The following is a 23,085-nucleotide window of genomic DNA, read 5'->3' as shown; positions in this document are numbered from 1 at the left end:
AAGATTCCCAAACACTCAGTAAGCCTGAGGACCAAAGCCACTTTTACAATAAACCTGTCATATTTGCAGGAATTCTCCATCAGACACAAGCAAATATACTGTAGATGGCAGAAACATGAAACAAACACAGAAACATACTGTGGAGAGAGAAAAGAGGCAATTCTCCCAATGCAGAGATTGCAAAATCTCCAGAAAGACAGGGTCCAGAGATTGGAATTGAACCCGAGTCCCTGGCACTGCGAGGCAGCAGTGTTCTGTCACCACGCTATCCAATAATAGACAATAGGATTAGGCCAGTTACATTTGTATATTTTCGACAGTTAGTTAACAGGAATGCTCTCACGCAGCCTATCTAAGATTGGGAAGCCTTTATTCAGCAGCAGAGGACAATTCAAGAAGCAATAAAGTGATGAACATGAAACATGTAAGCTAACTTGCTTTAGAAAAGGAGATTGCAGGAGTTTTGTTAAGGTATATAAAAGGGGAAAGTGAATATTGGACAACCAGAAATTGAGGCTGGCTGCAGAGAAATGGAAAACAAAGAATTGGAGAATGACCTGAATAGGTACTTTCCGTCAATCCTCACAATGGTAGATACTAGGAACATTCCAGAACTAAAAGCGAGTCAAGGGTGAGGAATGGATGTAGTGATCAGCGCTGAGGAGAAGGCACTGGGGAAGCTGCAATGTTTGAAAACGGATAAATCACACAGACTGGAAGGATAACAACCAATGTTCTGAAGGAATTAGCGGAGGAGATTGTGAAACCATTGGTCGTGACTGTTCAGGAATAACTCTCATCAGACTAAGTCCCAGAGAACTGGAAAATGGACAATTTAAAATCTCTGTGTAAGAAGGAAGAAAGGCAAAATACAGGAAATCATAGGGCAGTATAGCCTGGCATCGGCCGTTCATCGGATTTAGAGTGCATTGCTAGCAATGACATTGCAGAGTACTTGGAGGTGCATGGTAAAATAGGGCTGAGTCAGCATGGCTTCATCAAGGAGTGGTCCCGCTGACAGGTCTGTCAGAATTCTATCAGAAGGTAATGAGCAGGTTTGACAAAGGGAGGATGTGATCTGATTTGCTAATAGGCAGTGTGTTAACTTTGAATCTGTGTTAAATTGAATCATGTGAATTTATTGGTTACAACTTGCATCAGCAGATGTAAACAAATAAAATTGCAGAGGAACAATTCAATAGTAGATAAATAATATAAGGATGGAGGGTCGGGTGATGTGTTGTTTCTACATGATGTGGGAGTGGTGGACCCCACTGTGGTTCCCACTGACCATGTCTGGAGTAAATGTCGCATACAAGAACAACTCTGGTTCTGAGTCGGTGAGCTGGAGTTTGAGCTTCAAACATTGCGAGGCATCAAGGAGGGGGAGAGTTCCCTGGATGCTGTGATTCAAGAGACAGTAACACTCCTTAGATCAACTGACTCAAATTCAGCCCGTGGTTAGAAAGCAGAGAGATTATCTATGAGTGAGGCAGATAAAGGGATCCAGGACGTAGAATTGCTGGAGCCTCAGCCCCTGTCCATGTCTAACAGGTTCAAGAGTTTTGTTCCCTGTGTGGATGGGATGGGGACTGCAGGGAGGATGAGCTGATTGGCCACAGCACCGAGTTGAGGAATGCTTTCAAGTGGGGCAACAGAAGAGAAATGTTAATGTAACTGGGGATAGTACAGTTAGCGACATAGACACTGTTCTCTGTGACCCGGATTGAGAGTCCTGAATGCGGCGTTACCGACTGGTGTTTGGGTAAGGGATATCTCATCTGGGTTGCAGGGGAACTTCGAGTATGAGGGTAAAGATCCATTGGTCATGGTCTGTGTCGGTACCAACGACAGAGATAAAACTAGGTTCTGCTAAGGGATACGAAGAGCTCGGAGCTAAATTAGAAAACAGAATCAAAAAGGAAATAATCTCTGGATTACGGCCTGAGCCATGAGCTAATTAGCAAAGGGTCAGCAGGAAAATGCGTGGTTCAAAGTTTGGTGTGGGAGAAATCGGTTTGTATCATGGGACGTTGACACCAGTCACTGGGGAAGGAGCGCAATGTCCTGATCGGACGGTCTTCATCTGAACCGTGTTGGAACCAGAGTCCTAGCAAATCGCATAACTAGGGCTGTAGACTGGGCATTACGCTAAATGGGGATGGGTTGGTGTCAGTTAAAGGGAAAATTATAAAACCCGAACTAAATGCGTGTAAGACTGCAGATCTCAAGAAGAAGGCGTTTGGTATGTTTTCCTTTGTTGGTCACAGTATTGAGTACAGGAGTTGAGAGGTCATGTTGCGGCTGTACAGGACATTGGTTCGGCCACTGTTGGAATATTGCATGCAATTCTGATCTCCTTCGTAACAGAAAGATGTTGTGAAACTTGAAAGGGTTCAGAAAAAAATTACAAGGATCTTTCCATGTTTGGAGGATTTGAGCTATAGGGAGAGGCTGAGCAGGCTGAGGCTGCTTTCCCTGGAGCGTCGGAGGTTGAGGAGTGTCCTTTTAGAGATTTATAAAATTATGAGGTGCATGGATATGACAAACAGACAAAGTATTTTCCCTGGGGTCAGGGAGTTCAGAACTAGAGGGCAGAGGTTTAGGGTGAGAGGGGAAAGATATAAAAGAGACCTAAGAGTCAACGTTTTCACGCATAGGGTGGTACGTGTATGGCATAAGCTGTCAGAGGATGTGCTGGAGGCTGGTACAATTGCAACGTTTAAGATGCGTTTAGATGGGTATATGAAGAGAAAAGGTTTGGAGGTATATGGATCGGGTACTGGCAGGTGGGACTGGATTAGCAATATCTGGTTGGCATGGACAGATTAGACCGAACGGTCTGTTTCCATTCTGTACACCTCGATGACTTTAAAACTCTAAGTTATTCAAATCTTCAGCACAGACGTCGAGTATGTAAAGTGTTAGCAATCAAAGTTCAAACACTCAGGACAAACAAATGCCGATGAGAAGAGGGATGGTTACTACAGGGCTGAACTGTTATATCAGAATGCATGCAGTATAAGGAATAAGGTAAATAAGCTTGTGGCTCATAACCACATTGGCAGATCGCCATCACGGAGACGTTGCTGCAAGAGGATCAGGATTGGGAGCTTAATATTCAAGGATATGTATCCTATCAAAATGATAGGCAGTTGGGCAGAGGGGATGGGGCTGTCTTATTCGTAAGAAATGCAATTAAATCAATAATAGAAATGATGTAAGGTAAAATGGTGTAGAATCTGTGTCCGAAGAATTGAGGAAACAAAAAGGTTAAAAACAAGTCGTTGGAGTTTATTTCAGGCCTCCAAACAGTACTCAGGAGCTGGGGTGCAAGATACACCAGGAGATAGAAAGATGTGTAGGAAATACAAAGTTACAGTGATCATATGGGATTTCATTACGGAGGTGGGCTGTGAATTCAGATTGATGGTGGTTTGCAAGAAAAGGAACTCCTGGAATGTCTATGAGATGGCTTTTTTGGAGCAGCTTGTGCAGGCAGATTAGATGAGGGAGCTTAAGGTGAAAAAAATCATAGGAGGAGTATCGTAATATGATTGAATTTACTCTGCAATTTCAAATGGAGAAGTTATATTCAGAAGTAACAGTATTAAAGCTGAATAAAGGCAACTATAGAGACATGAGAGAGGAGCTTGGTAGAATTGACTGGTAGAAGGGCCCAGCAGGAGAGACAGTGGAGCAGCAATGGCAGGAGACTTTTTGAGTAATTCGGGATGCAGCAGAGATTTACCCCGAGTAAAATGAGGCAGAGTACATGGAGAATGAGGTAACCATGACTGATGAGGGAAGTCAGCTATAGCAGGGAGTAAGGAAACATTACTTTTAAAACCGCAATGAATAGCTTAACCTCTGTCGTGGGTAAGATCCTGGAATCCATTGTGAAGGATGAGATTTCTGAATACTTGGAAGTGTTTGGTAAAATAGGGCAAAGTCAGCATGGTTCCATCAAGGGAAGGTCATGCCTGACACATTTGTTGGAAATCTTTGAAGAAGAAATGAACAGGCTCGATTAAGTAGATCCAATGGATGTTATCCACCTGGACGCCAAGAAGGCCTTTGACAAGGTGTCACACAGGAGATGACTGAGTATGATAAGAGTCCGTGGTGTTAGAAGCAAGGTAGAGGCATGAATAGGAACTTGCCTGTCTGACAGAAAGCAGAGAGTGGGGATGAAATGGTCCTTCTCAGAATGGCAGCCGGTGACAAGAGGTGATCCACAAGGCTCAGTGTTGGAATTGTAACTTTTTACTTATTACGTTAACAATATAGATGATCGAACTGAGGGCACTCTGACTAAGTTTGCAGACGATACAAAGATAGGCAGATGGACTGGTCGCATAGAGAAGCTGAAGAAGGAATTGACCCGGTAAAAGTGTTTGCAGATGGATTCCAACGTCACAAAGTGTGAGGTCATGCACTTTGTCACGAAGAATCGAGGCATGGTCTATTTTCTAAATTGGTAGAAAATTCAGAACTGTGAAGTGCAAAGGGACTTGGGAGTTCTAGTGCAGGGTTCTGTTAAGGTAAGCTTGTAGGTTATGGCAGTAGTTAAGAGGGCAATTGCACTTATTATTGATGGCATTTATTACGGGAGGAATTGAATATAAGAACAGGCTGTATACAGTTTTTGTCAGACTACATTTGGAGTGTTGAGCGCACTGTTGTGCCCCATATCTCAGGATAGGTATACTGCCCATGGAGCGTGTTCAGAAGATTTTCACGGGAATAGTCATAGGAGTGAAAAGTTTGTTGTATGGCGAATGTTTGGGTCTTTGTGTCTATACTTGATAAAGTTTAGAAGCAAGAGTGGAAATGTAATTGAAACATACAGAATACTGAATTCCCTGAACAGAGTGAATGTGCATAAGATGTTTCCATTGGTATGAGAATCCAGGACCCTAGGACACAGCCGAAGTTTAAAGGGAACATCTTTTAGGATGCTGCTAAGGAGAAACTTCTTTAACCAGGGAATCGTGAATCTTTGAAATTTATTTTCAGAGAAGGCTGTGGGGCCAGGTTATTGAGTATATGTGAGATGGGGATACTTTTCAGATTATCCAGGGGATCAAGGGTTACGGGGAGAAGGTTGGAGAATGGGTTTGAGAAACTTATCAGCGATGACCAAATGGCGGAGCAGACTCGATGGGCTAACTGGCCGAGTTTCGGCCCCTATGTCTTATAGTATTATGGTTTAAACTTTAAGAAGTCTTTTTGCATCTCTGAGAATATGGATTCGTGTTCTTCATGAAGGTCAGAAGCTGGTGTAAATAGACAATAGGCAATAGACAATAGACAATATTCAGTAGGTGCAGGAGTCGGCCATTCTGCACTTCGAGCCTGCACCACCATTCAATATGATCATGGCTGATCAACCTTAATCAGTATCGTGTTCCTGCCTTATCTCCATAACCCTTGATTCCACAATCCTTGAGAGCTCTATCCAATTCTTTCTTAAATGAATCCAGAGACTGGGCCTCCATTGCCCTCTGGGGCAGACCATTCCACAGAGCCACTACACTTTGGTTGAAGGAGTTTCTCCTCATCTCTGTCCTAAATGGCCTACCCCGTATTTTTAAGCTGTGTCCTCTGGTTCAGCACTCACCCATCAGCGGAAACATGTTTCCTGCCGTCAGAGTATCCAATCCTTTAATAATCTTATATGTCTCAATCAGATCCCCTCCCAGTATTCTAAACTCAAGGGTATACAAGCCCAGTCGTGCCAGTCTTTCAGTATAAAGTAATCCCGCCATTCCAGAATTGACCTCGTGAACCTACGCTGCACTCCATCAATACTTAGAATGTCTTTCCTCAAATTTGGAGACCAGAACTGCACACAGTACTCCAGGTGTGTACTCACCAGGGCCAAAAATAGTTGACTGTTTTTGAATGAAGATATTTTGGCTGCTGTCAGGATGGTGGATGATATGACATTCAGTGCAGGATCACACGCTAACTGCACTGTATTAATGAGGGGAGAGTTTATTCAAAACCTGGACCTCTCTGTCTCTGTCAATCGCCTTGGGTAGTGGGGGTTGGGGTGGGTAGGCATAACGTCCTCAGAGGCACTTAAACTATCGAGAACCATGCGTCCTGAATGAATCAACAGTCAAGGAATTTATCGCCTTCTCATTGTCTGTTTCGAATATAAGGAGTGATTGATCATCCCTCTCAGGGTTCAATGCAATCACCTCTTATTATCTCACAGCACTACAGATCAACCTTTACTCACTCCTCATGGTGCCATCATCCCAGGGATTAATCCGGTGGAACTCTTGTTCTTTCTGTAGTAAGGAGATCACTCCATATAAAGGAGATAAAATCTGTCCACGCTACCCCAAACCCTGCCTCAACAACGCTCTCACAGTTGAACACAATAACTCCTTTCCCACACTTAGCTGGCTCTATTTCCTTCATGTGACACAGGATACCATTCATTAACAATGCACAGCCACTGACGTGGAATTTAAACCATCCTTACATCTGTAGGTCAGCATCAATAAAGCAAGCACCAGAGGTGCCTATTGAGATGGCAAACATTCGCGGAGACAGACTCAATCACAAAGAATACATCTAAAAGTGTGAGTGGCCACCTACCTGAATGTAACTCAGCCGCAGGAATATGGGATACAGGCAGAGGAATGGGGTTATCTTTCCTTTTCATCTGCCCTCAAGGGATGTATTCAGCCCTGGTCAGGCCAGCATGTTATGTTGACCTTGAACTGAGTGGCTGGTTCAGCTGTTCCACAGGACAGTAAAGATTAAAACGCAGTGCTGTGGGTTTGCAGTCACACAGAGACCTGACCAAAGAAGAATGACCCATTGCATTCTCTAATGGGCATGAGGCAAGCTGATATCAACAGATTATTATTTTGTGGCTGTAGATTATGAGCCAGAGACGTAACCACCATACACTGTCTTCCCATCTTTCTAATTCTGTGCAGAGAACAATGTAAACATCTCAAGTACAATTATTTTGCAATGGACACATGGTAAGAATGGGCTTGAAACAGCTGTATGCGGAGATTAACAAAGGCACAAATGATAGTTTATTCAGGAATTGTACTGAGGCTGAGGAGGAGACTGGGATGTCATGTTGGTGGGACTGGACAGAAATGGTGAGTGGGGAGGATATGGAAATATAAACTTGTGCAGGAGAAAATGAATCAAGGAAAATAGATTGTTTCATCCTCACATATTGGTGTGTAATTTTTAAATAATCATTTGCTAGTTATAATATGTAAGCAATGGAATCTTTGATTGGAACTGAAAACATTGACTTGCAACTTTCCAAAATTTACATATCATGACCATCAATTCAGTTCAGACCGTTTCACTAGACATATAGAGTGATTTACCAGGAACACCAAATATCGCAAGGATAGCATAGTAACCAGCTTGAATAACCATCAGTACATCTTCAATCTGCGATGCTAATGATATCCAAGGCTGGGAAAGCCAGAAAAGACCCGAGGATAATCTCCTGTCCATTACTGGAAATTTCCATGTGAATGTTCTCAGATCTTGATCCATTGTTGGAACACTGCAGTGTACTCTTCCCAGATTCTGATCTCTCCTCCCTCTCTCCTTGAATCTGCTGATCCCTATTACTGGTGTGCTCCCGCTCATACTATGGGATTACACATTGAACACATTCCATTATTGATAGAAGACTGAAACTCTCTGGGGACCCATAGGATCCATGGAGACTCGCATAATCACAATCGCTGAACAAACAGCTCCAACTAACCTCTCTCAATGTGATACTGTTTCACTAAAATTCTAAATAACTTTGAACACATGCATTCTGGATGTGAGATGTGAGTGTCACTGAAGGAGGAATGTTGGAGATGACATATTATTTGTGTGTAATCATTCAGTCTGCCTTGGATATAGAGGTAATGCCAGAGGTTTCACTGAACATAAACATGCTTCTCTGCTCAAAAATGGAGAAATAAATCCGATAATTACTGATCAGTCATTGCAAAATCAGTAAAACATTGAGAGAAAATCTTCTGTCCGTGATCTGATGGCAACATGTGCCTAAGACAATGTGAGTTTATAACAATCAAACAGTATGCATATGTTAACAGAGAATTGTACGTGACAAGTACAATTCAGATTGTTATTCCAGAATCAGAGAGGGCAAGCGTGAGTGTTGATGTTATCCATGTTAAGGAACTGTGATGAAGTATCAATTACTGTCTTCAATTACATTGTGATTATGACATTGGGGATAAGACATAAGATGGAGAGGACTGGGGGACATGGGTGTTCAAACTGGGAAGAGGAACATTGCTGTTCCCTAGTTATCAGTATTGGAACGTTGCACTTTATATGAAGAACAGATTCAAGGATAAATCTATAATGAGAAATTAGCAGAGACAATATTAATGAAATGTATATTAAAAATGCAAAATGCAGGGTCAAAATGATTTTCTATACAGACCAAAATATGCAAAGTATAAAGAGATAAGTTTGTTAAAATGCACTCCTGATATTGAGTTATATACATTGAAATGTGGATGTGAAAACTGGAAAAGTGATGTGCAAACTATCAATCATTATTTGATCCACAGCGGAGATGCTGATTTCCTTTCTGTCAGTGATCCCCCTCACTGAGATTCTCTGGACCAGTCTGTCACACAGTATATGGTGGTGGGGTGGGAGTGTTGGGTGGGGTTATCATTTCCTGCTGCTCATGGCACAGTTTATTTTTTTAAAAATCCACCTTCGCCATATAACTAATCTACGGTCTTTTGGGTTCTGTTTAGCTGTCAGTAACATAGCTCTGTGATATTATTGGAAAACAATGATCTGGGACGACAGCCAGTATCAGCAGAGTGGTCACAGGGAATGGCACACACACAAAGGGCTTGCAATTCAGAGGAATTTCTAAATAAAACTTCCAACTTGTGTCTGTCCGTATTTATCTACCCTCATGCTGCCTTCTGATCTATCTGACCTCACTCTCATCTAACACCTCTTCCTCTCCCACTCAGTCAGTCGCTCCACTTTCTATCCTCTCTCAGCTTATCTCCATTCACCTTCTGTTCCCCGGTTTATTTCTCACTCACGCCATCTATCTCCACACGCTCTCTCTATCTCCAGTTGTGCAGTTGAAGCACTTGTGACCCCACAATGGGTTGACTGACCTCCATCGGTGTTATAATAATTCGGCAGTTCTCTGATCCACAATAAATACTTTAGGTGCCTGGTCAGATAAGATGGTCCGGTGACAGGTACAGTGCACAATCACCCGTTATCTCTTCCTGTTCTTCTCTGATGTACTGCTGCCTTGGAATATCTGTGCAAACAAAACAGACTGAATGAAATTCGAGCGGTCCAGAAGACGTTCATGACGGTGTATTTCAATTAGGATTTAATTAAAGATGAGATTCTAGAAAAACCTAAGCAATGAAAGAAAAACAGGGCAACACAAGAAATAGCACATGAATACAACATATGGCACCAAGTAGGCCTCATGGTATTATCGCTAGATTATCAATCCCGAAAATCAGCTCTTGTTCTGTGGACCCAGGTTCGACACCCACCACTGCAGAAGGTGGAAATTCAACTCAATATTCTTTTTAAAAGCTGGAATTCAGAATCTACTGATGAGAATGAAATTTTTGCCGATTGTCAGAAAAGAAAAACCATTTGGCTGACTATTATCCTCCAATGAAGTAATCTTGCATCCTCACTCCAGACCCAAAGGAATGTGATGACTCTCAATCGCGCTCTGAAATGGACTAGAGGGTCATTCAGTTATACCAATAGCTACAAAATCTCAAAGAAATGAAACCAGGTGGACCAACAGATATCGATCTGATCACCGAAAACGTCACTTGGAAACATCACTGTCGGACCTGCAAAGTCCTCCTAACGAACACCTGAGGACTAGTGCCGATATTGGAACAACTGCCTTACATACTAGTCAAGCAACAGCCTGACATAGTCATGCTCATGAAATTATAACTGACAGAAATACCCCAGAAACCACCATCACCATGACTGGATATGTCCTGGCCAAAGGTCAGGACCAATCGAGCAGAGGGGGCAGCTCAGTGCGATACATTCTGGAGGTAGTTGCTCTGCGAGTCCCCAAAATTAACACCAAACCCAATGAAGTCCCATGGCTTTAGATTAAATGTGGGCAAAGCAGCCTTACTGATTGACATGTAACGTCATTCCTCAGCTGGATCAGTACTCCTCCATGTTGAACAACACTTGGAGAAAGCACTGACTGCGAAAAGGGCACAAAGTTTATTCTCCCTGAGGAATTTCAAAGTCAACCACCAAGAGTGGATTGGCAGCAGCACTACCGATCACGCTGGTCATATCCTAAAGGACATATCTACTTGACTGGGTCTGCAGAAGGTAGTGAGGGAATGAACGAGAGGAAGAAAAACATACCTGACCTCATCCTTTACAATATATCAACTACAGATGCATCTGTCCATGACAGCATCGGTAAAACTGACCAACACACTGTCGTTGAGGAGACAAAGTCTCAAGGTCACACTGAGAATAAACACTGCAGTATTTTGTGGCGCTATCACCATGCTAAATGGCACAGACTTCAAACAGATCTAGCAACTCAAGACTGAGTATCCATAAGACGCTGTGGTCCAACAATAGCAGAAGAACAATACCCCAGCACAATTTGTAATCTCATGGCGCAGTATATAATCCACTCAATCATTACCATCAAACCAGTGGATTAGCCCTAGTGCAATAGAGAGTGAAACAATGAGAAAAAAAACTGCTCAAGTATTTTCTGTACATAAAACTCAGGACAAATTCAAACCAGCCAAATACTGCCTCATCAGTCTACTCTCCATCATCAATAACGTGATGGAAGGACTCATCAACAGTGCTATCAAGCAGCACCTGCTCAGCAATAACCTGCTCAGTGACGCCCAGTTTGGGTTCCACCGGAAACACTCAGCTCCTGACCTCACCACAGTCTTTGTTCAAACATAGAAAAAGGAACTGAATTCCAGCACTTGAAAATCAAGGCTGCATTCTTTCAAATGTGGCATCAAGGAACCCAAGCAAAAAGGATATTTCGAGCAAGTATTTCATTATTGGAGTTATACCTGACAGATAGGAAAACGGTTATTGTTGTTGGAGGTCAGTCATCACACTTCCAGAATATCTCTGCAGTAGTCCCTCAGGATAATGTGGACGTAGGTTTGCTCCATGAGCTGGAATGGTCATTTTCAGACGTTTCGTCACCATACTAGGCAATATCTTCAGTTGCCCTCCGGATGAAACCTAGGTCTAAACACCTTCTGTTGCTTCATCAATGGACTTCTCTCCATCATAAGGTCAGAAGTGGGGATATTCGACGATGACTGCACATTGTTCAGCACCATTTGCAAATGATCAGTTATGGAAACAGTCCATGCCTAAAGGCAACAGGATCTGGACGATATCCAGGTTTGGGTTAATAAGTGGCAAGTAACACTCGCACCACACAAATGCCAGACAATGACTATCACCAATAAGAAACTATATAACCACTTGGCATTCAGCAGCATATTTGTCACTAAATTCCCCTCCCCACCACACTATCAATACACTTGGGTTTATCAATGACCAGACACTCAACTGGACTCGCCACATAAATATAAGAGCAGATCAAAGGCTAGGACTATTGTGCGGTTAACTCACCTCTTGTCTTCCCAAAGCATGCTCACCATCTACAAGACACAAGTCAGGAGTGAGATGGAATACTCCCCAATTGCCTGAATGAGTGCAGCCACAACGACACTGAAGAAGCTTGACACCATCCAGGACAAAACAGCCCAATTGATTGGCACCACATCCACAAACATTCACTCCATTCACCACCTATGCTCAGTAGCAACAGTGTGTACTATCTACAAGACAGCACCTTTCAATCCTACAATCACTTCCATCTTGAATGACAACGGCAGCAGGCTTTGGCGAACACCACCACCTTCAAACTCCCTTCCAAACCAGTCAACATCCTGAGTTGGAAATATATCACCATTCTGTCACTGTTGCTGGGTCAAACCCCTGGAATTCCCTCCCTCGTAGCATTGTGGATCAACTCACAGCAGGTGGACTGCAGCGGTATAAGAAGGCAACTCAGCACCACCTTCTCAAGAGGGCAACTAGGGACGTAAAAGAAATGGTAAACCCATTCAGAGATTCCCATAACCAAAAAAATAAGTTTAAAAAGTTCCAAGTTGAACACCTCGATGTAACAGGTTTTCTGATTTGAACATGAACATGAAAGCAGTGTTTCTGATCCTGAACATTTCCGACCTTTCTGTTATTAGAAAGGTGTTCAGTGTTCCATGGCATATTGTTGCTGAGTGCTGTGATAAATTGCACCTATTTTATTAAATGCAATATTAGTGTAAGTGGATCGATCCTTCAAAAATACCAGACTGAAAATGACAATCATCGTCGAGACAATGTACTCCCGCCAGATGAGACTCACAGATAGCAGCTTATATTCAACATCTTACTGCGCTACTGCTTAACACTGAATCCTCCCACCGTCCATATTACAGGGATTACCATTGACCAGAAGGTGAATTCAAATCAAAATACAGATACAACGGTTACAAGAGCAGGTCTGAGATTTACAATTCTGCACTGAATAATAGACTGCATGACAATACAGGCATGCGATATAGCAATAGATTGAGGCAATTCAGCCTATTTCTTCACTCTGAAACTGTCTCATGTTGTCATAGTCTCTAAGACTTGTGGCAATATCTTCTATACTCTAACTGTATCAATCTTTGCAGTAATCGCTCAGTTTCAATCAGTTGCGCTCCCCTCCCCCGATTCTTCTAAATTCCATTGAGTACAGACATAGATCCCTCAACTGCCGCTCATATGACAAGCCATCATTCCCAGGATATTTCATGTCCAATACCCGTAGATCCTTCCACAGAACAGCTCACAATACTCCAAATCCCGTCTGTCCATAGCCCATTACATTCTCAGCAGTATGTCTCCGCTCTTGTATTCTCACTCTCTTGAAATGAATGTTAACATTGCATTTGCTTTCCTAACTGCCAACTGCACCTGCGCATTAACCATAAGAGTGGACGATGACTCCAAACTCCTTTTGTGCTTCAGATTTCATGAAGCTTTTTAGAACATAGAGTCTGCCTGTATTCTGCCAACTGAAGTGCATAATCTCACATATTGTGTTCCATCAGCCATGTGTTTTCCCAGTGTCCTAAACTGTCCAAGTCTTTCTGCAGCCTCCCCACTTCCTCAATATCTCCTGCTCATCCAAGCATCATTGTATCATCTGCAAACCTAGTAAAACTGCCGTCAGGTCAGATGGTTCACGTAAATGGTACTTCTTGACTACCTAAGGACTATCCAGCATTGAAAAGGCACAAATGCTCAAGATGCTTGACTCAATTTTGGTTAAAGCAGCATGATTGGAATTACACCTGCAATACCTTCACTCCTTGCACCACTGGCACTGACACCCGGCTCACTATTTTATTTTGAATTTACCGCATTATGGTGACACAGAACTTGATGGCGCACGATCCCAGTCTATTAATGGCAATCTGTCTCAATGCTGACTGTGTGGTGCTCACACCAACAAATGTCATTGTGTGTTGAAGACGACAGCGGGAGGTGTGGGGAGGGGATGTCGATCATAAATGACTGTGTGACTGTCACTGAGGGCTGACACCAGCTGCGAAAGCCCCAGATATACCTGTGTCTGTTGTCACCGCTGCAGGCATGGTCAGTCTTTTAGTGAGTCAAATCAAAGAAAGTGATGGGCCTGGACAGTGTTCCTGGCTGAGCATTCAGATCCTGTTTCCACCAACTAGCAGAGGTTTTCACACACAACTTCAGCATCTCCTTCCAGAAGCCGAAGTCCCAATCTGATTCAAGAAGGGTATCATCATCCTCGTGAGAAAGCACATGGAACGTGCCCTTATAGACGACCATCCAGTGGCTCTGACCTCAATAATCATGAATTGCTTTGAGAGGCTGGTTATGGCCTACACCAACTCCAGTCTCCCAGCATGACCTGCAGCACTATAATTTGCCGACTGATGTAACGGGTGCACAACAGATTCCATATCCGATACTGCACGCATCACTGGAAGATCTGGACAACAAGGACACTTACACCAGACTCCTGCTCATTTACTAAAGCTCCACCTTCAAAATCATTATCCCTTACAGACTAATCAAAAACTCCGCGACCTTGGTCTCGGTTCCATCCTCTGCAACTGGCTCCTCAGATTTCTGACCCACAATCGTGAAGATAGGTCAAAACCTCCTCCTCCACAATAACAATGAATACTAAAGCTGCTGAAGGATGTGTTCTCAACACCCGACAATACTCCCTGTACAACCACGGCTGTACCCTCAGCCAACTACTGTCCTCCCTATACACCCATGACTGTGCCCTCAGCACCTTACTGTACGCCCTGTACATCCACGGATGTGCCTTCAACCTCCTACTGTATTCCCTGTACATCCACGGATGTGCCCTCGACCTCGTACTGTATTCCCTGTACATCCACGGATGTGCCCTCAACCTCCTACTGTGTTCCCTGTACATCCACGGATGTGCCCCCAACCCCCTACTGTATTCCGTGTACAACCACGGCTGTGTCCTCAGCCCCCCACTGTCCTCCATGCATACCCATTTCTGTGCCCTCAGCCCCTTACTGAATTCCATGAACTCCCACATCTGTGCCCTCAGCCCCTTATGGTACTCCAGGTACACCCACGGCTGTGTCCTCAGCCCCCCACGATCCACCCTGTACACCCACGGATGTGACCTCAGTCCCTCAGTGTGTTCCCTGTACACCCACGGCTGCGCCCTAAACCAACATTTGTACTCTTTGTAAATCCACGGTTGTTTCTGCAGCCCCCTAATGTCCTCTTTGTACACCCATGGCTGTGTCCTCAGCCCCCTATGTACTCCCTGTATAGCCACGGCTGTGTTTCCAAATTCCAAACAAGGCCAGCTACAAGTTCACTGATGACATCACTATAGCAGTACGGATATAAAACAACAATGCGTCAGAATCTAGAAAGGCGATAGAGAGCTTGGTGGCATGGTGTATTGATAATGACCTCTCTCTCTAATCCAGCAAACGTAAAGGACTGATCACTGACTTTATGAAGAAAGGAGGGGAACACAACCCAGATACATCAACCATTTGAGGGAGTACAGAGCATCAAGTCCCTCAGAGTGATGATAACTGACAATCTGTCCTGAACCTCTCACATAGTTCCGACGGTCGGGAAGGTTCAACAATGCCTCTCCTTCCTGAAGTGATACAGGAAAATCAGCACGCGCTACTTCTACAGATGCACCATTGAGAGCGTATTGTCCCGGTGGATAATAGGCTAGTACAGCAACTGCTCTACTCAGGATTGTTAGAAACTACAGAAGGTTGGGTGCACAGCTCTGACCAACACGGACTCTAACATCCCAACCTTTGATTCCATTTACATGGCTCGTTGCCGCAGAAAGGCTGTCAACATCTACCCCAGATTACTGAGGGAAGGGAGACAGGAAATATCTGGGGCATTAACAGATATCTTTGTAGAATCCTTGAACACGGCTGAGGTCGCAGAAGACTGGAAAATTGTTAAACCCCTTGTTTAAGAAAGGTAGTAGGGATAATCCAGTCAATTATGGACTGGTGAGACTGATGTCGGGGTAGGGAATCTGCCAGAGAAGATACTGAGGGATAGGATCTACTCTTATTTGGATGAAAATAGTCTTATCAGTGATGGACAACATGGTTTTGTGCAGAGAAGGTCATGTCTTAACAACTCAATAGAGTTCTTTGAGGAAGTGACAAAGTTGATTGATGAGGGAGATACTGTAGATGTCATGTACATGGACTTCAGGAAGGCGTTTGGTGTGTTTCCCCTCAGTCGGGTTATGGAGAAAGTGAAGGTCACATGGTGCGCTAGCTACGTGGAGGCAGAATAGTAGGGGGAGGGAGTTTCTCAAAATGGAGAACTGTGACCAGTGGTTCAATTTAAGATGTTTCTGGAAAGATACATGAATGGGTAGGGAACAAAGGGATACAGATCCTTAGAAAATAGGCGACAGGTTTAGATAGATGATTTGGATCGGCGCAGGCTCGGACCACCGAATGGCCTGTTTCTGTGCTGGAATGTTTTGTTCTAACATTATCAAAGACCAATCACACCCCAGTAATGGTCTCCCACAACCTCTTCTATCAGGCTAAAACATATGGAAGCTTGAAAACACTGAGCAGCTGCTTCATTAATAGTTACTTCCTGACTGTTATTAGACTGATGAATGTACTCTCTTATGTCAGATAATCCTGATCTTGTTCATGTTGATCTCGCCTCGCGCACGCTGTGTTCAGCGTAACCTGCATGCCTCTGAGACATGTTTTACAGCCATTGTTCTGCACATCCTTGCTTACTATGATCAGCCTGTGCACCTTGGTACAGGTCAAAGTAAATCCTCATCTTCCTTCCCCCAGCTCACTCCGAGCTCTCTCTGGTCCTCACCCCCAGCACCTCCCTTTCCCCACCCCAGCTCACTGTGTGCTTCGTGTCTCACTATTTTTCTCACACTGTCTGTTCCCTTGTATTTTCCTTTTCTCTGTCTTCTGTTTCTTTCCCGGAACTTACTATCTCCCCTTCTCCCTGTCCATGTGACTGTTTCTTGTTTTGTTTCCTTTCTCTATTTTACTGACTGTCATTCTGTTTCCCTCGCTGTGTTCTCTCTCTCCTTATACGTGTCTGTCTACTTCTCCCTCGTTGTGATGGTGATGGCTTCTCTATTGTTTTGAAGCATGTGATGGCTCTTTGGTTGGATGTTGGCAATATTGGTTAAATTTCAATTGTTGTCAAAACAGCAACCAGAACTTGGATATCCATTTAATAGCCAATTGCTACATCTAAATATTTTGGAACTGCCTTCTCTGAGTGCTCGGCATACTGGCAACTGAAAGCATTCTATTCATGTGCATAATAGTGTGACGGTAACAGCTCTTCCCAGGACCAGAAGAAACTACACAGCCCAGACTATCATGGAAGTCAACATTCCATCCATTTATACTTCTCATTGTGAGCTAAAGGCGGGCACATCAAATATCTCTCCAAAACCGGTAATGATCTCCTATACCCTCTTCCAAAAGGGGCAAGATACAGAGGCTTGAAAACATGGACCAGCATGCTCAGGAACACAATCTTCCTTCCCTTAATTACACGGACGAATTGACATCTCTAACTTTTCAAATAATATTAATCTTGCAAAAGTCGATCTTGCTTTGCACACCTCCTGTGCAGCTGTAACCTTTAGTGCCTCACTCTGTGTAAGTGCCATTGAGGCACTTCTCAAGGGCAATCAGATGAGTGAACTAATGCTGGCCCAGCCATCGATACCTATTTTCCATTAATAAATTTAAGAAGATGACGACAGTCAGTGAAGACAGACACGTGGGATCAAATCACTTTAAACGTGATCTTAGATACATACAGTTTTCCTTCTGTATCTGAAGGTAGAGTGTTCCTACAAAAACTTTCATAAGCTGATATGGCGTAAAGCAAAGTAGCATTAATGTATGTGGGAAAAAATCATCTTTCTTGGTAAAAGTGAAAATCGTCTTCGGATTTCTTTTGGTTATCGAAAACAGGACGTAATGGAGGTTTTTCGGAAAGGGAAGTGGCAAAAAGCGAATTTTTGAAAAGCGGGGTATACATGTACGGGCATGGGCAAGATATTCAGGAAGATGGGAAAAGTTAAAAATAAATGAGGTGGATCTCACATTTTATTTCCATCCCAGATTATTATCATTCCATTTGTTTGTTCTTTTTCTTCTTTCTCTTTATTTCTCTATCGATTTAACTCCCTCCTCCTCCCCTTCAAAACAGACTTTCCTGTAACCAGCATTATTCACACTATTTTCCAACTTTTTTCAGTTCAGAAAAGCTCCCCAGCAATTTCTGTTGTTTTCTTTGCATTTCTCATGCAATATGAGATCTCTTGCATTTTCTTTTATTTGGTTTAATCTTCAAATTTGTTATTCCATGGGAAGTCGGCATCTCTGCCAAGCTAGCATTTGTTAATCATCACTAATTGTCCTGATTGTGAGGCCATTCCACAAGCCAATATAAAGTCAAGCACATTGATATGGGTCTGAAGTCACACTTAACCCAGACGGGGTAGTGACATTAGATTTCTTTACCGAAGGTCATCAGCGAAACAGCAAGGTTTTCAGACAAAATGTGGGCTTATGGTTCTTTTTCGTGAAATTCAATTTTTTTCCAATTCTTATCATTTTTATTGAAGTTCTGCCATCAGATGTGGTAGGACTTCAAACAAGTCACTTGAAACAATGTCTTTCTTTTAATAAGCTTTGCTCCTGAGTTACATCCAGCGACATTCCTACTCTGATACATTGTCCTAATCATGAAGCAACGTCTGAGACAAGAACAATTTTGTGATTGAAATACTTGTAACTGGAAAAGTGACCAGAAGAGAGCTTGAAATATAAAGTCTAAATTTTACCAACGAGCAGGCAATGGTTTGTTCAGCAACAGCACTGACGCAGAGATGGAGACTGGAGATATGATGAGCTGGTAGTGGACAGGGTTCGTGACAGAGAGAACACAAGACATAAATCAGTAAGGGCAATAAGGGATCTCGAGGGTGTCCACAGTTTTGTTCTCAGATGTTTGTAAGGGAGTGGTCTGCAATTCATTTGAATGGAGACAGCAAGTTGAATTGAAGATAATAGTTTCTTTATTTGACAAATATAGATATCAGAAATTGCAATGAAGTTCAAAATTGTTTATGGGATTAATGAATGGACAGAGGTAGAGAACACCAACAATAGCGAGAATAGGTTAGTAACACACTTTCCACCCCGCCCAAAATAATAATCATCACCGCTAATATCCGATATGGTAGAAATTCCCAGCAGAGGGAAATGTTGAAAAGACCCAAGGAAAGCGTCCTCTCCATTGGTGTAATTATCCAGTCCATTATTCTCAGATTCAGATCTGTCCTCTCCACGTTTGTGCAGCTGCTGATCGCGGTTACTGTTGGAGCTGATACTTCTGCTCCTAGGCTGGGATAACGCACTAAGTAAAGCCCCTCACCAATAGGAGAGAGAAACCCTCCAGTGACACAGTTACAATGCATGGAGACTGACATCAATCACAGTCACTGAGGAAACAGCTCTAGCTTTCAATACAGAACATTCAGTTCACAATATAACTGGACTGGACTGGATGCTGACATCGCTGGGTATTGGTCGCATCTCCCATCAACAATTCCTTTAATGAAGTCAGTTGTGAGGGAGAACGATGAATGTTTTCTTATCACAGGCTAGATGACTCTGCTCTGTTGTACGTTTGCAATGCTGTAACTATCTTACCCCGAATTTCCGCCCCTCCACTAAAAACAGAAACACAGTCAGGATGTTGTTACTGTGCTGATCTCTCCCTCACGAGAACAAACCAGCCAACACACTGTCACTGGGCACAGTTGCTCTGCACACAGGCAGGAAGTGTGGACATCTCTGAATGTTCCTCTCCCTCCTATAATACAGAAACGTTGGACCTTCCATTCATAATATGCTTCAGTAATTAATTTATACAAATTGACAAACATCTTAATGCAGTTTTATTTGCTGTAAAACAGTAATTTTTCCCCTCAGCCCCAAAAAAATTGAAAGTATTCATTAAGGCTTAAGAATTAATGAGTCAGGTTTAGCTAGGAGATATGGCGGAATGGAAGCAGTGGCTGAGGAGACCGCATGGGGAGTACAATGATATTCCGCAGTCATCATTACTCTTAACCGTCAGATAGAATTGAATATGGTTCACAACAAGGAATGAGCCAACGTTTTGAGATGCAATGCTGAATGACAATGTGAGCTGAACAGTATAATAGTAAATGTGATAAAGTGAACTATATTTTATACACACACCATTTAATCATTGGGAATACAGATTGAGTCGGATCACCGCACCTGAAGCATTAACTTTGATGTCTCTTCACAGATACAGCCAGAACTGCTGAACTTTCCATCCAAAGTCTGTTTATGTTTGAGATTGATCATTTTATTCATATCTTGCAGGATGCTTACAATTAAAAGCAGATGCTAATAACAAAATGTACAGGGGCATGGGGACAATATAGCTGAGGAATTGTAGAAATATTCACTCAGTCCAAACTGGGAGAGTCAATGGGCTGAGTGTTCACCACCTTTGCTTTAAGAATTCTATGTTATGCATTGAAAGATTTTGGAGATTGGGGAGACAAGCTAGTTCAATGAAGGACACAGAGTGTTCCATCATCAAAAATCTATCCCTATTATTTCATGAAGTTCAGCTGCCTCTAAAATGTATTTTCAAACAAAATAGATTTCCAGAGGTTTACAAGATGTTCAGAATGTGTTTGTACTTTCTATCTTAAAGAAGAAACAGATTTCGTCTGTAATTCAGGTGTGACAGACACACCAACTGTAATAGAAACAAGAAAGTAACACATTGTCCAAATATTACCAAGGTCAACATGTAGACCTGTCAAGAAACATGAAAGATAGAGATAATGGACAAATGAAAAACAAACAGAAAAAGCTGGAGAAATGAAAACGATGAGGAAGTATCTGCAGAGAGCAACAGAATTAACATATGTATTATGATGTGACACTGTTCTGAAAAGTCATATTAGAATCAAAGGTTAATTTTTTTTCATCTCTGCTCAGATGTTGCCAGATCTACTGAGTTTCGCTCCAGCTCTTTTGATTGCGTTCTTCTTTCTGAACTGTGACAAAGTGTCTGATCTGAATGATAATAGCAAAGCTGTTATCTCAGATGAAACTCGAGTACTTTGTTATGGACATTAAATGAGAAATTACAAAGTTCGTATTTATGACAGGGCTCTAAATCTCGATGACGTATTGCATTGTGAGAACTTGCGATGAAAATGTTGAAACAAAACAGAAGTTGCTGTAAATGCTCAGCAGGTCTGGCATCATCTGTGCAAAGAAATCAGAGTTAACGTTTCAGGTCCAGTGCCCCTTCCTCAGATATGATGGTAACAGGGAAAATGTTGGTTTCTATGCAGAAGAGACGGGATAGCTCTTAATGGAGACTGTTAGTAGCTAACAATAGGGTGTGAGTAATAGAAGGCTATGTGACAACTCGACCTGGAGTATGAGTAGGGTGCTGGGACATTGGGGAATTCAGGCCCGAAAAGTATTGAACTGGATTATGAGTCTAAAGGGCTGGAGGGTCAACACATGGAAAATGAGATGTTCTTCCAGCTTGCGCTGAACTTGCCTGGAACACTGCAGCAAGCCTGACAAAGAGATTTTGGTCACAGAACAGACTGGGCTGTTAAACTGGCAGGCAACTGAAAGCTCAGAGTCATTTGCAACGGTCACCCAGTCCACCTTTCATTTACCCGTTGTCGAGGAGATCACATTGTTAGCAGCACATGTAGTAGGCCGGATTCGGAGAAGTGTTGGTAAGGTGCTGCTTCACCTGGAGGGCATAGTTGGGTCCTTGGATAGTGATGAAGAGGGACGTAAATGGGAAAGTGTTACACCTCCGGCAGGGGAAGTGAAGTGGACCTGTGTTGGGAATTAATAAAGAGTAGTCCAGTGTGTCCTGGAGGGAATGATCCCTCTAGAAGGTGGACAAGGGGAGAGAGGTGAATATGTGCAGATGGGGGCATCTCGCTGGAGGTGGGGAAAATCGGGCTGATGATCCTCTGCATGTGAATTTCTGCTGTGATAGTAGGTAAGGACAAGGGAAACTCCGTTGCTTGAGGAAAGGTGAGGGGTAGGCTTGAAGTGCAGGAGATGGATCAGACTCGTTTGAGGACCGTGTTGACAACAATGATGGGGAATCCCTTGATTGAGGAACAAGGTGGACATTTCAAAGTCTTCCTTGTTGAATTTAGTATCATCAGAAGCAATGTGGTGGAGATGGAGGAACTGGGGGAATGGCATTTCGTCGATGCAGGAAACCTGGTGTGAGGACGTACACTCGAGGAAGCTGTGGGAGTCAGTGGGATAATACAGGATAACAGTGGCTTGTCTATCCCCAGAAATGGAAACAGAGATGTTGAGGAAAGGAAGGAAGGAGTCAGAGATAGACCAGATGAAAGTGATGGAGGGTTTCAAATTCCAAGCGAAATCGGTGAACTTTTCCAATTCCGGACAAGAGAGAGATGCAGCCGCGATGACACCATCTGTGTATCAGACAAAGAGTTGTGGATGGGTGCTGAAATAGAACTGGAACAGGGAATGGTCGACGTACCCCAAGAAGAAACAGGCATACCTGCGTGTCCATGCACTTCCTCTGTGTGGCAGGAGCGGGCTGAAACAATGCGTTAGCCCAGGCAGTTCTGTTTCTGAATTTTTGGGGGGAGATAGAAGCGAACACTGCTATCAGAGGACAATCAAGTTGGGGGCAGTTAGGGGGGAGGGGTTAGTGGGGCAGGAATCTCACGATGAAATATGGTCAGTTATCATAGTTGATACAATGGCATGATGTGCCAAGGTAGGGTCATAGTGCAGGGGGAGATTAGAGGATGTATCTGAGAGTGGGCGTTCAACATCTGCAATTTCGAAATCAGTTCAACAGACTTATTGCGACAGGCGGAGTATCACAGTCAGAGTTGGATATAAGCACATGGAGTGTAGGGTGTTCAGACAGTGACAGGTTGGATTTGGTGAGGGGAGTGTAGAGAAATTAAGACAACCAATGTCATGTGGAGATTTCTCAAATAAAGGCCAGAGCGAGGGGTCCAGGTGGAGGGAGAGTGTTGCAGCTGGGTAACGGTGTATATGGGACAGGGAGAGGAATCTTGCCGAAAGAAATGGGCACTGAGGCGAAGACAGGAGAAGAGCTCAACTTAATGTCATTCCTAAAATTCTCTAAAGTGGGGGCACAGAGAGGTAAAGTCCAGATATTTGCTAAGTACAGAAAATTCAGCAGCAGAGAGTGGTAGTTCAGGAGGGATGGTGAATAAACGACAGGAGGTGGAGTTGGGGGAGAACATGGAGTCAGAGGGCA

The sequence above is a fragment of the Chiloscyllium punctatum genome, chromosome 24, assembly GCF_047496795.1.
Source record: "Chiloscyllium punctatum isolate Juve2018m chromosome 24, sChiPun1.3, whole genome shotgun sequence".
NCBI classification, from domain to species: domain Eukaryota; kingdom Metazoa; phylum Chordata; class Chondrichthyes; order Orectolobiformes; family Hemiscylliidae; genus Chiloscyllium; species Chiloscyllium punctatum.
The sequence above is the reverse complement of the archived record's forward strand: the minus strand, read 5'-3'. Positions refer to the sequence as shown.